Here is a 12,935-nt window from a genome sequence, read left to right as displayed (position 1 = left end):
GATCACAAATCCCAAAGCGATTCTTGTGTTCCCTATGGACTTAGTTTCAAAAGCATGAAATAAAAGAAAAAAAATCATTGTGTTCCGTCGACTCACTTGGAGGAGGTCACTTCCTCACCATCTCCTTCAGTAGCATTAGAAGCCTCGACGGTCTCGGAGGGTTTTTGTGAGAATCGAATCTTGAACTTGGAAAGATAAGGTTCCCAGAACCCAGGCTGCATGAAAGAGAAGTTCTCGTTCTGAATGAAAGCTCAACACCGGTAAAGCATCTCCTCCATTTGATTCGATGACTCCACAATCTCTGACCTCACCCTCTCACCCTCCTCCATGGCTTTGACCTCGACCTCGACCTCGTCAAGTTTTTTTTTGAAGCCCTCATAATCGGCTTGCAGCTGATCTAGCCAACGGCTCACTTCCACGACCTAGCACTACAAGAAAAAATGCTTTTAATAACTCCAAAAATGTGTTATCAAAAGCTACGATAACACTTTCTAATGTGTTAAGAAATACTATGTTATCGTAGGTCAGGGTACTTACCATAACACTTTATCAGTGTTATACAGATGTGTTATTGTACTGTCAACGATAACACTTTTTTTGTGTTATACTACACTTTAGTATAACACTCTTTTTATGTTATATTACACTTTACTATAACACTTTTTTTGTGTTATACTACACTTTACTATAACACTTTTTTTGTGTTATACTACACTTTAGTATAACACATTTTTTGTGTTATACTACACTTTAGTATAATACATGTGTTATATTAGCTTAGAGAAACATAATCTTTGTTTACTTGCACAAAACTAGGAAAACAAATATGAAAGTTGAAGCCAAATAAGGTAACATAAATAGATTTTTATTAATTACTCAAATGTAATTACAATATTTAGTCTATTAGTCTAGGCTTAAGAAATCATATTACAACATGGTGGGTTGAATTAAACACTGAGCGCAAAACAGAGATTCTTCTTTGTGAAATTCTTTTTTATGCCAAGCAATCCTTTGAGCTGGTGAAGGGCAATTGTAATGACAGCTCCTCCCATGAACCCAACAATGGAAGCTCCTCCCATGAACCCAAGATGTTAACACCCATGGCCATTATAGCAGCACTATTAGGATTAGGAGATAATTTCCTGACCAAAGTGCAGATGATCTCAACAACCTTGGGCAAATGATAAGAGACAAGAGCATTAACATGACAAGAAACAAACATAACACGGTACACAGGAAAAGAACAGTATTTACCACACTCAATGCCCATTAAAGCAAAACACACAGCCTAGCAGGTATTGCTGCAGAAGCTTTTAGTTAATTAGTATTGTCAAAACATCAGAAATCTAGATTAGTTTCAGTTAGATATCCCAGTTGCACAAGATTCTAAGTGTTCATCAAAAATCTAGATTAGTTTCAATCAAATAGCATGTCATCTTCCTATAATATAGCATGAATAATTTAGCAGTAATCAATATCTCTGTAGTCTCTAGAAAGCTAGATTTTCAGTTAATATGATATATAGAAGACTTACAGTTAGACCAGGTTTAGTTTCTTTGGTGACTACACCGAGTCTCATATCCAAATTCTTTTCAAGACAAGATATTTCCAAATTCTACACAAGTTTTATGGAAAAGTATTAAAATAAGAACCTTAAGTGACAATTACTTCACTTTGTTGTAGTGATTATCTACACTTCATTGTTAAATTATGTAGTTTCTTAAAAAATAAATTAATATCTAGTTTCACACACAGAAACCAACATTTAATTCAAAACTCAACCTTAAATGTTACTAGAGTGCAACAGAGAGCTGTGATGAACCTGTACTGAAGCAATAATCCTTAGTTCACCAAACCTGTTTGCAGTCCCAAGTGTAAGATGCTGGGCATGCTTAATCTGAAAATTAGCTCTAGTCATGCAAAAATAAGCATGGAAAGAAATATCAATATTAAAACTTTGCAATAAGAAACAGATTTTCTGTGGCACATAATAGGTGGCAAACTATAAATCTTGCACATAATAGATTCAATTGCTATTGCAAAGGCAGAAAACATAGAAACAAATGACCAAAACTTCAGACAAGAGAACTGCATGTACCATTAAACACCATTCTACATATAAAGAGCAGGTTAATTGCTAAGGCAATTGCTGAACCAGCTGTAACATACACAACACAAAGTTTGTACACACAAAGAAGAGCAACAGCTAAAAGTAAAAGAACAGCAACTGAACAATAACATGCCCCAAAATATAACATAAAACATGTCACTTTTGCCAAAAGAAAAAAAAAAGTTCAGCTATTAAAGATGAGAATCCTAACTAGATTAATATGAGGAAAGCATCAAAGGATTTAAACAAAAATTGGGTCACGGCTTGATTATCACAATTTCCAAGTCCGAGAGCTAAAACTAAGAAACGAGCAAAATAAAAGCCCAAAACTGGAGGTCAGCCAAAGCTGATTAAAAAAAAGCTACAATAATAACTGAATATACTCTGCTCACAATAAAGTTTGTGGCATTCTGCAAGTAGCTGAATATACTCTTTTCTTGATGATCTACTTTCAATTTTCTTCAGCACTAGCTTAAGCTGCAAAAGTTCAATTATTAGATAAACTGGTGAAAAGCAAGTAATAAGAGGCTGACCTGATCTATGTGATGAAGGCTCTCTCTTTGTCCATGTTTATAATTTTTTTATTTGTTGAAGATCAGCTTATTGGCATGCACTGCAGTGCCCCAAGGTTGTTTCAAGTTTACCATGGCTGGTTTGTGCTATTACTGATTCAAGGCTTTTGCATAAAAGATTCTGAGCTCATCCCAATTGGCTGATCAGCTTTTTCCAGAAGGAGCTAAAGATTTTCAAGAAAATAAATAAAAAAAAGTGGATAATTTTATTATAGGTGTTTGTTTTTTTTAATCCATACTGGTGGCGACAACCCAAGGATTGGGAGCTGCCTGATGCATAAACCATCTAGCTTTATTTATACGAAGAGAATTCAGAAACTGCCCTACTAACATCACTTGAAGAAGGTAAGATATGGCAATTTTCTGTAGACTAGTCCTTTTTGTTTTTCTCTTTCAAACTACTTTTTCTTAATCTTCTTTCAGTTGATATGAGAAGAAACCATAAAATTTATAACACAAGTTTCTACCATACTAATCTCAATTAAAGTACTCAAAAAGAAAAAAATTGTACCTTTATTCCAGAGGAAAACTGATAGCAAACCTCAGAATCATCATGTAGAGTGAAAGAAAATTCACAAAATAAGCAAAAGGAGTGTGGTGTAAAGAAGAAAAGACAAAAGGAGTGTGGTCAATAGCTCTTACAACTTCTGAAGCTGTTTCAAATTGCCAAACTCAGGCATCCTTCCTGTGAAGTAGTTACTACTGATCCGTCTGCAATGAGAGAACATGAGTCAAGATTCAAGTGACATAAAACTTGGTTCATTTTGGTCATGGAGTTGCATTAAATATGGAAATAAAAAGATAAAAAGATCTTATAAAGTCAAAACAAATAAATGTTGAAAACATTAAATATGGAAATCAAGCAAACCCCAAATATAAACAAACTAATAAAAAGGTTTATCTAATATACTCACTCCACAGAAAAGAACAAAAACATTTTAATGAGAGAAATTATACCAAATGCAATATTTATGTGTTGAAAAAAAAAATTTGACTCTTTTGTGCAGCCATTCCTCACTTAAAGCTTTGTATAGCATAGCCATCCTGCAGTTAAAAAGTCCCGTGAGCATGAAAATAATTCAATATGCTAATGTGTTATGGTGAAACATATTGAATGAAACTGAATATTGGAAATGTATAGTTTCTTGTTGTTTTCCAATTTACATCTCTCTTCCAACTATTTAGATGCATGGCTTTTGGGAATGGTTACTAAACTAGCACATGCAGAAAAATGAATCAGTTAAGAGAATTCATATTAGTTTGAAGGAGTTCATTTGATTTCAGAACTGAGTAGACTAGAGATCATACTGTAAAAAATGTGCACTAATATACAAAAGAAATGAACCAGTGATGCACTCAAAAACCTTTTGCAGCATCTCAAGCCCATCAATTTGCTTCTTAAAATATGTGCTTAGAAGCCGTCTATGCAAATCCTCTCTGAAGTACTTCATCAAATCATTCTGCATAAACATGTATGTTAAATAAATTCTGCATTAAATTAGATACAAAATAAACAAATCTGAGAAACTACTATATCCACAACCTCAAGGTCTTGAATTTGTTCTATCCGTGGATCTTCAAACTTAAACCTCCTTACTACCAATCTTTCCCTATCCTCCTGCAGATAAGTAAAGTCCAAATGATTACTTGTCAATATATTCAAAAGTAAGAGACATTCAAAAATTGCTTGCTTAAGTTGTACCTTATTGGAATCTTTAACATTTAGTAAAGCCTGCGATTGAACTGCTATATCTTGAATGGACATAATTGATTCTGACCTCAAAGCCTCCGTACCAACAATTCTCTTTAAAAAATCATTAACCGAAAAAAATTAAAAAATAAAATAAAATAATAATAATCTCCTTACAAAATTATAAGTTATAAAAGAACTAGAAGTAAGCATTTAAGGAAACATACAGAAGATGCTACTTTGCTTCCATGCTTCAAAACACCATTAGAAGTGGATTTACCCACTTTCGAAAGGGTCTTGGATGCAGGGGCCGAAATTGTTTTGGCAGATTCAAAAGATTCTGGAAAAAAATAATTATTATTGGTATAAATCACCAAAACAAAATACAAGCAAGAGACCCAAGTACCCAACAGCCTTACCTTGAAAATTACCATAATGCTTCAAACGTCATGAACAAGAGCTAAAGCTGGTCCTGAACATCCCTAACAAGCTTCTCAACCCGAAATAATACATTCAAACAATGTGTTCATGCACTAACTGACCAATGAGTCAAAATAGTACCAAAAGTTACTAGTGCACTTACAGTTTCTTGTGTACAAACTATCAAGATTTCAGCAATGCATGTCTCTGCTGCTTTACGAACATCTGATGATTTATCCTGGATGAAAATTTCATAAAGTCATAACCAGAAATAATGGAAAGGGAACTGGCATCATGATTCTTACATCTCTATGCACATTATTGTTAGCATGGAAATATTCTAGCAATGCAAACAAGTAAAAAGAATATTTCACTGTTTTTGACAAGTCAGAATTAACGTCAGAGCAGAGGAAGCTGGCTTTAGTAGCTGTACAGCATCAGGAAATTCAGCAACAAATAAACAAAAACGAACAATACATGCATCTTCAATGATTAAGTTGGAGCACCTCAAATGGATTCTTCTCATACTCCATATCCAGTGCACTAAGAAGTGCAGGTTTAACATCATAAAGAAACCCTTTAATATCTACAAAAGAAAAGGGGTGGGAGGGAGTTACAAATTAATTATAAAAAAAAGATCAATGTTTGGGAACAGTTCAACTAAATATTTAAAAGGAAATTGAGGTGTGTGGACAATTCAAATAAAATGAGTATCAACCTGGGCCGACAAATTTATGCAAAACACCCAAAAGCTTGACAGAAAAAATTCTAGTAGCAGCTGCACTTGACTGCAGTCCAGTATCTTTACAAAAATCAATTAAATCCTGTAAAACAAAATATATCAATTCCTTTAATAGTTGAATATGGTAATTATTAACTAACAGTTAGACAAAGCAAAAAACAAAAAGGGCCCAAATATAACTCCAAACCTTAAGTTTCAAATGTGAGATGCCAAAATCTTCCACTGCTGAAACCATCCACAGTAGACCCTCGCTAAGAACCTTGGGATTCTTGTGCTCTTTTAGTATCTTGTAAGTCTACAATACAAAAAATTCCTTGACTTTTATTGGATTATAAAAAATAAAAAAAGCAATCAAAGAAAAGAAATACAAGTTCCAATCAATTTAGAACCTAATATGTTTCATCCCTGCTTCAGAAGTTCACAAGAGAAGTGCAAACAAACTTCTCTACAGAAATGATTTAAATGTAAGACTTACTCTTTCAAAAATAAATCCAGGACCTACAGCTTCACAAAAAGTGTTCACTGTTGTGTAACAAGTTTTAAATCTGTTTAATATGATTTCTTTTATGATTTTACTGTTGGCAACATGATTAAAGCTGGTTTCAATTACAGTTTCTCCTATGTTTTTACTGTTGGCAACATGATTTAAGGTTGTTTCAACTTTCAGTTTCAATAGCAATCATTTCAGATTATCAATCATAATGGTTTATTTTTATTTAAATAGGAATTTGGCAAGAGAAATTTCTCAAGAATATGTTACTACAAGTTCAAAATCTATTCTATCAATGTACTCATTGTTTGTTGATAAATTACTGAAGAAATCGATGCATAAAAATAAAGAGAAAGAAAATGAGTTGTTTGATAAAATGAAAAAATAAAGAGAAAAGAAAAATAAGAGAAAAAATAGAGGGATACCCGCTAAATTTTTTCTCCTCTGCTTTCACTCTTCTCATCAATAAATCTATTTAGATCCTGCACCAAGTCATTAAATAAATAGTCAAATCCCTGCATATTCAAACCCAGCCAGCAGGTTGTCTGCAATTTCAAAAGTTAAATAACAATTGTCAAATCCCTGCATATGCTTTATAAAGACTTCAGTTCATGCTAGCAGAAAACCAACATAGAAGCAGACATTTATATTGGTTTTGGTACTAAATCTATCCCAGAACAGAGTAAAAGTTCTTGCCACCACTTTCATTTGTTATCTTGAAAGAAAAATAGTTTATAGGTTAATGAAAATATTATAATCAATGTGCCAACTCATCCACCAGAATTATTGTGGGGAATAAACTCACTTACATGCATGCTTAAAGCGTGTATGTGTGTGTATATGTGTAATTATCTGTGTACTAGTTTCTCATACCGCAGCACACAAATTACTTTTCTTCTCTTCATTGCAAAACAAGAAATATATGGGGTCCTTTTATCTACTGACCAAACAAGACATAGGGAATAGTAAACAGAGCAGTGTTGTAAATATAGTGTTGGGTTATTCGGAGACATTATACTTATGGACAGAGCAGCTACTAGTTATTTTCATGGGTTTTTGTTGGCTATAACAGTACTAGAAGACCCTTCATGGAAGAAACAACTGTCCTCAACCATGTATTTAAACATCATTTTTAACAAAAACAAGTGCGTATATCTCACAATTCAATGCCAAATGAAGAAGCATACAAAGTCAAATTAAGAAAGGATTCAAGGCCAAGAATCCCATTTACTCATTTACAAGCAATTACTCACATATCTCATTGAAGCATTCTGTCAAACACCTTTAATGCATTATTTAAAGCTTAGTAATATATACTTTAAAACAGCAAGCAAGTCCAGATACGTCCTATATTCACTCTTTCTCTCTCTTTCTATAAATATATATATATATATACTAGAAAAAACTCAGTGAACGGTCACTCCCATATAAAGCATCATTTTTTATAAAATATTGACACTTCATTTGTGCAGAACAGAGTCCAAATTCATAGAATATCTTAAAAATGTCAAAATTTGTAAGAGGGGTCATGTTTATTGTCAACTGAAACCACTTCAATGAATTATCAAGTGAAAACAACTGCATAAATTAGGAGAAGCTGACAGTTAACAAAAGAAGTACTCATACCCTTCTACTGAAACGAGGCACCGATTTTTAGGAATAAGACGACGAAAAGAAGCCTTTTCACTGTTGGACTCAGATCGAGCATTAAACTGAAATTTTAGGAACCAAAAAAAAATTATAATATCTATAAAAAAAAAAACCATCTTGAACAAAGCCAAAGTTAAGATTTTACCATCTTATAGTGATCAGTTTTCTTAGTGAAACTGGGAATAAGTCCCCATTTCATGCATTGGAGGACCACTGCACCATCAGAGCCGTCTTCTCTGCGGATACCGAGTATGTTTGATCCTGGGGAAACATTGTACGAAGGACGATAGCTGCACACACATACGTATATATATTTATATACAGATATATATATGAGTTTAACTTATATAAATTGATTAACAAAGAGAAAATATGATTGATGAATAATTAAATCAATGATGAAAGAACCAAAAACGAAATTACAGTAAAAACTTAGAGTGATGAACAATTAGAATCAGAGACTGTACCGTAAAGCTCCTTCGTTGTTCTTCGCAGATTGAAACAAGAAATTTCAACTGTAGTAATTTCATCTTGAATCAGAGAAACCCTTGACTCGAATGTGGTGAAGCCCTTCTCATATTTGTCTTTCGTGAAGGGGAGTGAGAGACCGAGAGAGCTACTTGCCTACGGGAATGACCGAGAGAGACCGAGAGAGCTACTAGCCTTAGTGAAGAGAAAGATTGAAGAAGAAGAAATGGGTAAGGGGAAATGGGTACACGGGAAACTAGAAAAAACTTAGACATTTTGGTTGGCGGTATTTTATTTTACTTTGACGCCCGAAATATTTCCCATATTCAATAACTCTTTTTAAATACTATTATAATGATGTGTTATGGTAATGGGTATTTGGTGTAGTGTAGTTCTTAACAATCTGCTCACCTTCCTTTATAGATTGCTCTCTCTCCTGGGAGGAAACTAGGGCGGCTTTGGTGAATTGCTCACTCTTTTGGGCGGCGCTCAGGGCGGTCTAGAGCTCGTCAATCCTAGCTCGAACCTGAGCAATTCTACAAAATTGAGCCAGGACAGACTGCAAAAGGAAAAGACAAGTCAAGGTTAGTTCAAAAATAAAAGAGAAAAGAAAAAGAAAAGTTAGAAGAATGAGAAGGGCTCACACTGAGGTTCATCCCCATGGCAGACTCGAGAACGTCTTCAGGAGTACGCTCCTCCATGGCCCTCAAGTCCTTGGCATTGGCTCTATAGGCATGGCCCACCATATGGCTCGCCATCTCGTTTACAGTTCCCTGAAACACCTCAAGATCCTTTGTAACACCCTGGATAACCAAGGTCGTTACACTGTGTGATTATAAAGGTGCAAGACTTGCTAATCAAGTCATATAGTTGAAAACATGATCCTAAAGTCGTAATTAGGTTAGGGTTAAAACATTTTGGTCATAAACAAATAATTTCTCATTAAAATAAACATTTAATACAAGGGATCCCAAAATAGGTTTTAAAGAACAATTTACAAAATTTCAAAGTTTATGTACAACCAAAAGAAACTATAATGGCAAAATAAGCACTTTAGGTTCTCCTGTCCCTGCACCAATCCTCGGCCGTGGCGGCCGATCAGCTGACTATGTACATTCTGCCCTAGAGTTCTCCAAATCAGGAATGGTCCACCTTGCCCTTGCCTTTACCTACACCATGTAGCACCCGTGAGCCAAGGCCCAGCAAGAAAACCATAATGCATAGCATAAGCGACAATAAACAGTCAGATAATTCACAGATCACCAAACAGATACTCAGCAAGTCACATTGTTCACATAATCAACAATATCAAATTGCAAACCAATAATCAATCATCCAAATAATAAACATGTCACAATCATCATATTCATAACAATAAACATATAACAAAATATCCAGGGTCGACACCCTTAGGCCGCACCCTCTGATTTTCCCACTAACTCTGGCTCGCTTAGGCCGAGCTCAGTGATTATATACTTAACCTCAGCTACCTTTGATTCCGAGCACTTTGGCAAATTGAAGTTACACATCCTGTGCGCAAATATTGATTCCGGCACTCTTAGACCATTTATGACATCACATACAAGTATAGGGAACTCTCAGTCCCAACATAACCACATAACTGGGTGCATTTTTCTTATCTTTGATTCCGAGCGCTTTGGCTAATTGAAGTTACACTTGAGCACGATCCTGATCCGAGCCCTAGCAAACACCTAGTCACAATCCATAAAGTAGAACCATCATTAAATCTCAATTCTATAACCCAACTTCAGAACCAACCCCGAGCTCTCGGGAAGCCCAATTCCACCAAACGGGGTGGTGGAATCATTCCCCAAGCCCCCAAGCAAAAACCCTAAGAAAAATACTCAAAACCCATTTCTGGAGGTAGGGTAACGCTACAGCCCCACTAGGTGGGCGCTATAGCGCTACAAACAGGGACAAAATCCCCCCAGACTACGAAGCCTAGCGTTGTAGCTTTCCAATGCTAGCGCTACAACCATCACATGCAAGATATTTCTGAGTTTTACTTCGAACTTCCCCGAGCCAAAGCTCCAAAAATCCATCCTAATTTTCCACCAAACTCAAAATCAAGTTCTAAAACCACTATATCTCACCCAATACAACCTAACAACATCAAAAACTAGCTAAAAGCATCATCAAACACAGAAACCCAAACTTGAGCTCTAAAGCTCAAGAACACCATCTTGAACCAGAAAATCCAAACAATTAAGGTCAAAATTTATTACCTCTGATGAAAGAATCCGACCCTACGTTGCTTCAATGTCCTTCCAAGCTTCAATTCTCAGATTCTCAAGCTTAGGTTCCTCATAACTTCATCCCAAACAAGATTTTAGAAATCAAAATCCAAAACTCTCAAGAACATTAAGCCGAATTCAAAACCAGAAATTGAAGTTCTTACCTCTTCTAGATTTCAAAATTCCTAAGGATCACTAGCTGTAAATCCTCCTCCAAAGCTTGATTTTACTCCCAAATTCCTCAAAAATTCAGCTGCTCAACTTCAGCTCCTCCTTTCCCCTTTGAATCCTTGAACTAAATGACCAAACTCCTCTAGAAAAGCCTAAAACGTAAAAGCTAACTTCAGCTGAGTTTATCTCAATTAAAACCTAAATGACCTTTCTACCCCTACTTCTAAACACTTCCTTCATAAACCTCAAGGGTAACCCAGTCATTCCACCCTTTGCTAAAATACAATTTTTTCTTTCTTATTTCACCAATACCACTAACACCAAGGTTACTAATAGTTACCACCTCAACTAACCATTGCTTACCACAATCGTGACTCTCAACTTGTACTGCAGAAGAGGATTTCCTTAAGCCTTATGTTGCAAATACATCCACATAATAATGTGGTCTTAACAATTTATCACAAATGATCACATTTATGCCCTCAACGGGCCAAAATTACAAATATGCCCCTAAAGGCTAAATAGGGCCTATATGCATACTAATACTCGTAGTCATGCATTTCACATATTTATATAATCATATAAGCATGATTATCACATAATCATGCATTAATTCTTTTAAATCACACACAAAAACCAATTATGCCCTCTCGGCACACTAATCAAGGCCCATAAGCCTTACTAGTAATTTTGGGTCATTACATCCTTTTTGGATCGAGTGACTTTACAAGGATCTGAACAGAGGGTTCTTCGCCTTGGATCACTTGAGGAACCATAGGAGGTATATGACGAGGAAGAGGAGGCAGATCCTGGAGGACTGTGACTAGTGTCACCAGAGCTAGGGGTTGAGTCTTTTATGGCTATTCCCGAGTGAAGCTCACACCTTTGTCTTTGATGGGAGACTCGGTGGATGTCCCAATCTTGGAAGCATGTTTCTTTGAAAATCTAGGCCTTTTTACCGCGGGACCAGCTCTGGCCCCACCAGCCTTAAAGGCCCCCTCAAACTTAAGGCATCTGGCAGGTCCATCTCTTCACCTGAAAAAGAACGAGCAAAAGAGTCAGATATAAGAGATAATTAATCAAAGTAATGAAAAACAATAATAATAACAAGAACCCTACCCTCCAAGAAAGGGGAGAAGTCTACTACGATCAACTCTGGGTTATGGACTGGACTAGGCATAACCTCTAAATACTGGATAACCGGAGGAGGGGGAGAGTTTAGAATTATTACATCCTGGGTCTTAAGGGGTTCAGGTCCTTCTTTGGAGTTGGACTCATCTACATACTGCCTAAAACTAGGGGAGAAAACACCCTGACAACCCAATGATACATCTGGGGTATCAAATGGAAGGCCATGTCCTACAGTTTGTCCCATATTCCTCAAAAATGGAAGACCTAAAATGGAGAGTGTTGTCAACCACAATGATACATCTGGGGTAGCTATGGTCATAGCATACTACCAGATGATCCACACACTGAATGAGGGTTGTGTTTAGGTCCAGTTCAGTGGGATGGAAACTAACAAGCTGATGGGGGTTGAAGCGAACTAGCCTAAAACTGGCAAAAGCTCCATCTAATTCTCTATATGGGTTACCTTGGTCGGAGGGGCCGGCTGCTGCCCCAGACGCAGCTCACTCTAGATTAGGAACCTGATCCTCTTCAGTAGCTCTCCATTTGTGCACCAGCAGTCCCACGTCTTCTTCCTCCTCGGTGTCTTTAATGATGGGCAAGACTCCTTGAGGAGGGGGGAGGGGTGCTCGGGAAGTGGACCTCGGGCCCTAAGAGCCAGCGTCTGGCCCTTGATGATCAGGTTGCAGGCCACCATGGTAGCGTCGTTCACAACTTGACGAAAGTCCTTCTCTTTTGACGGAAGACGAGAAAGTGTCTCGTATTGATCCCAAGGGTCTCAGACCGCTCTGTCCTCGCGAATGTAGATGCACAAGGAATGAAATCAGTTAGAATAATTATTCAAAAAAAAAAAAGAAAGAAAGTGATAAGAGAGTTCACATACTGAATGCATAAAGTTAGAGGACTTACGAGGGCGGTTCAAGTATCAGTGATTGCAGTTCTTGAACCCATTTGACATAAAAAAAACACTGGTCTTTATAGTCAATTGGGTGGATGGGGAGGTCAATGACGGATGTCGAGTTGGGGTGGGGCACTCCCAATCGTGCCTCAAAAAATAGATGTTTTAACCCCGCCAATAGTTGATACGAGTTGTGGGGGATCTGGAACGGAGCCAATTCGACGTAGTTCAGGAAATCCATGAAGTACTGTTCCAATGGGAGAAATTCACATGCTTTTAGGTGCTCATCACTCTAAGCCCCAAAGTAATATTAGAGAGGGGCGCAACTCTGCTCTTCTTCC

At 36.6% G+C, this 12,935-nt stretch overlaps 2 long non-coding RNA genes across 6 annotated transcripts; both read right to left on the bottom strand.

Moving 5' to 3' along the window:
* Nucleotides 1-855: 855 nt before the first annotated feature.
* LOC133798300 (uncharacterized) lies at nucleotides 856-4,817 on the bottom strand. 5 transcript variants are annotated; one of them, XR_009875819.1, is made up of 8 exons: nucleotides 4,792-4,817; nucleotides 4,600-4,712; nucleotides 4,385-4,486; nucleotides 4,226-4,300; nucleotides 4,047-4,142; nucleotides 3,640-3,726; nucleotides 1,783-3,393; nucleotides 856-1,615 (listed from the first exon to the last, which is right to left on the bottom strand). It is a non-coding gene; the product is annotated as an uncharacterized LOC133798300 (long non-coding RNA). The 5 variants fall into 5 exon arrangements; XR_009875820.1 differs by lacking the exon at nucleotides 4,792-4,817 and having other exon boundaries at nucleotides 856-1,171; nucleotides 1,255-1,615; nucleotides 4,600-4,783; XR_009875821.1 differs by lacking the exon at nucleotides 4,792-4,817 and having other exon boundaries at nucleotides 856-1,301; nucleotides 1,535-1,615; nucleotides 4,600-4,783.
* Nucleotides 4,818-5,587: 770 nt separating this feature from the next.
* LOC133798301 (uncharacterized) lies at nucleotides 5,588-8,431 on the bottom strand. Its single transcript, XR_009875822.1, has 6 exons — nucleotides 8,142-8,431; nucleotides 7,820-7,964; nucleotides 7,651-7,736; nucleotides 6,450-6,506; nucleotides 5,722-5,829; nucleotides 5,588-5,616 (listed from the first exon to the last, which is right to left on the bottom strand). It is a non-coding gene; the product is annotated as an uncharacterized LOC133798301 (long non-coding RNA).
* Between the last annotated feature and the right edge of the window lie 4,504 nt (nucleotides 8,432-12,935).

The sequence above is a fragment of the Humulus lupulus genome, chromosome 8 (assembly GCF_963169125.1).
Source record: "Humulus lupulus chromosome 8, drHumLupu1.1, whole genome shotgun sequence".
NCBI lineage: Eukaryota > Viridiplantae > Streptophyta > Magnoliopsida > Rosales > Cannabaceae > Humulus > Humulus lupulus.
Note: the sequence above shows the minus strand (reverse complement) of the source record. Positions and strands in the feature narration are given on the sequence as shown.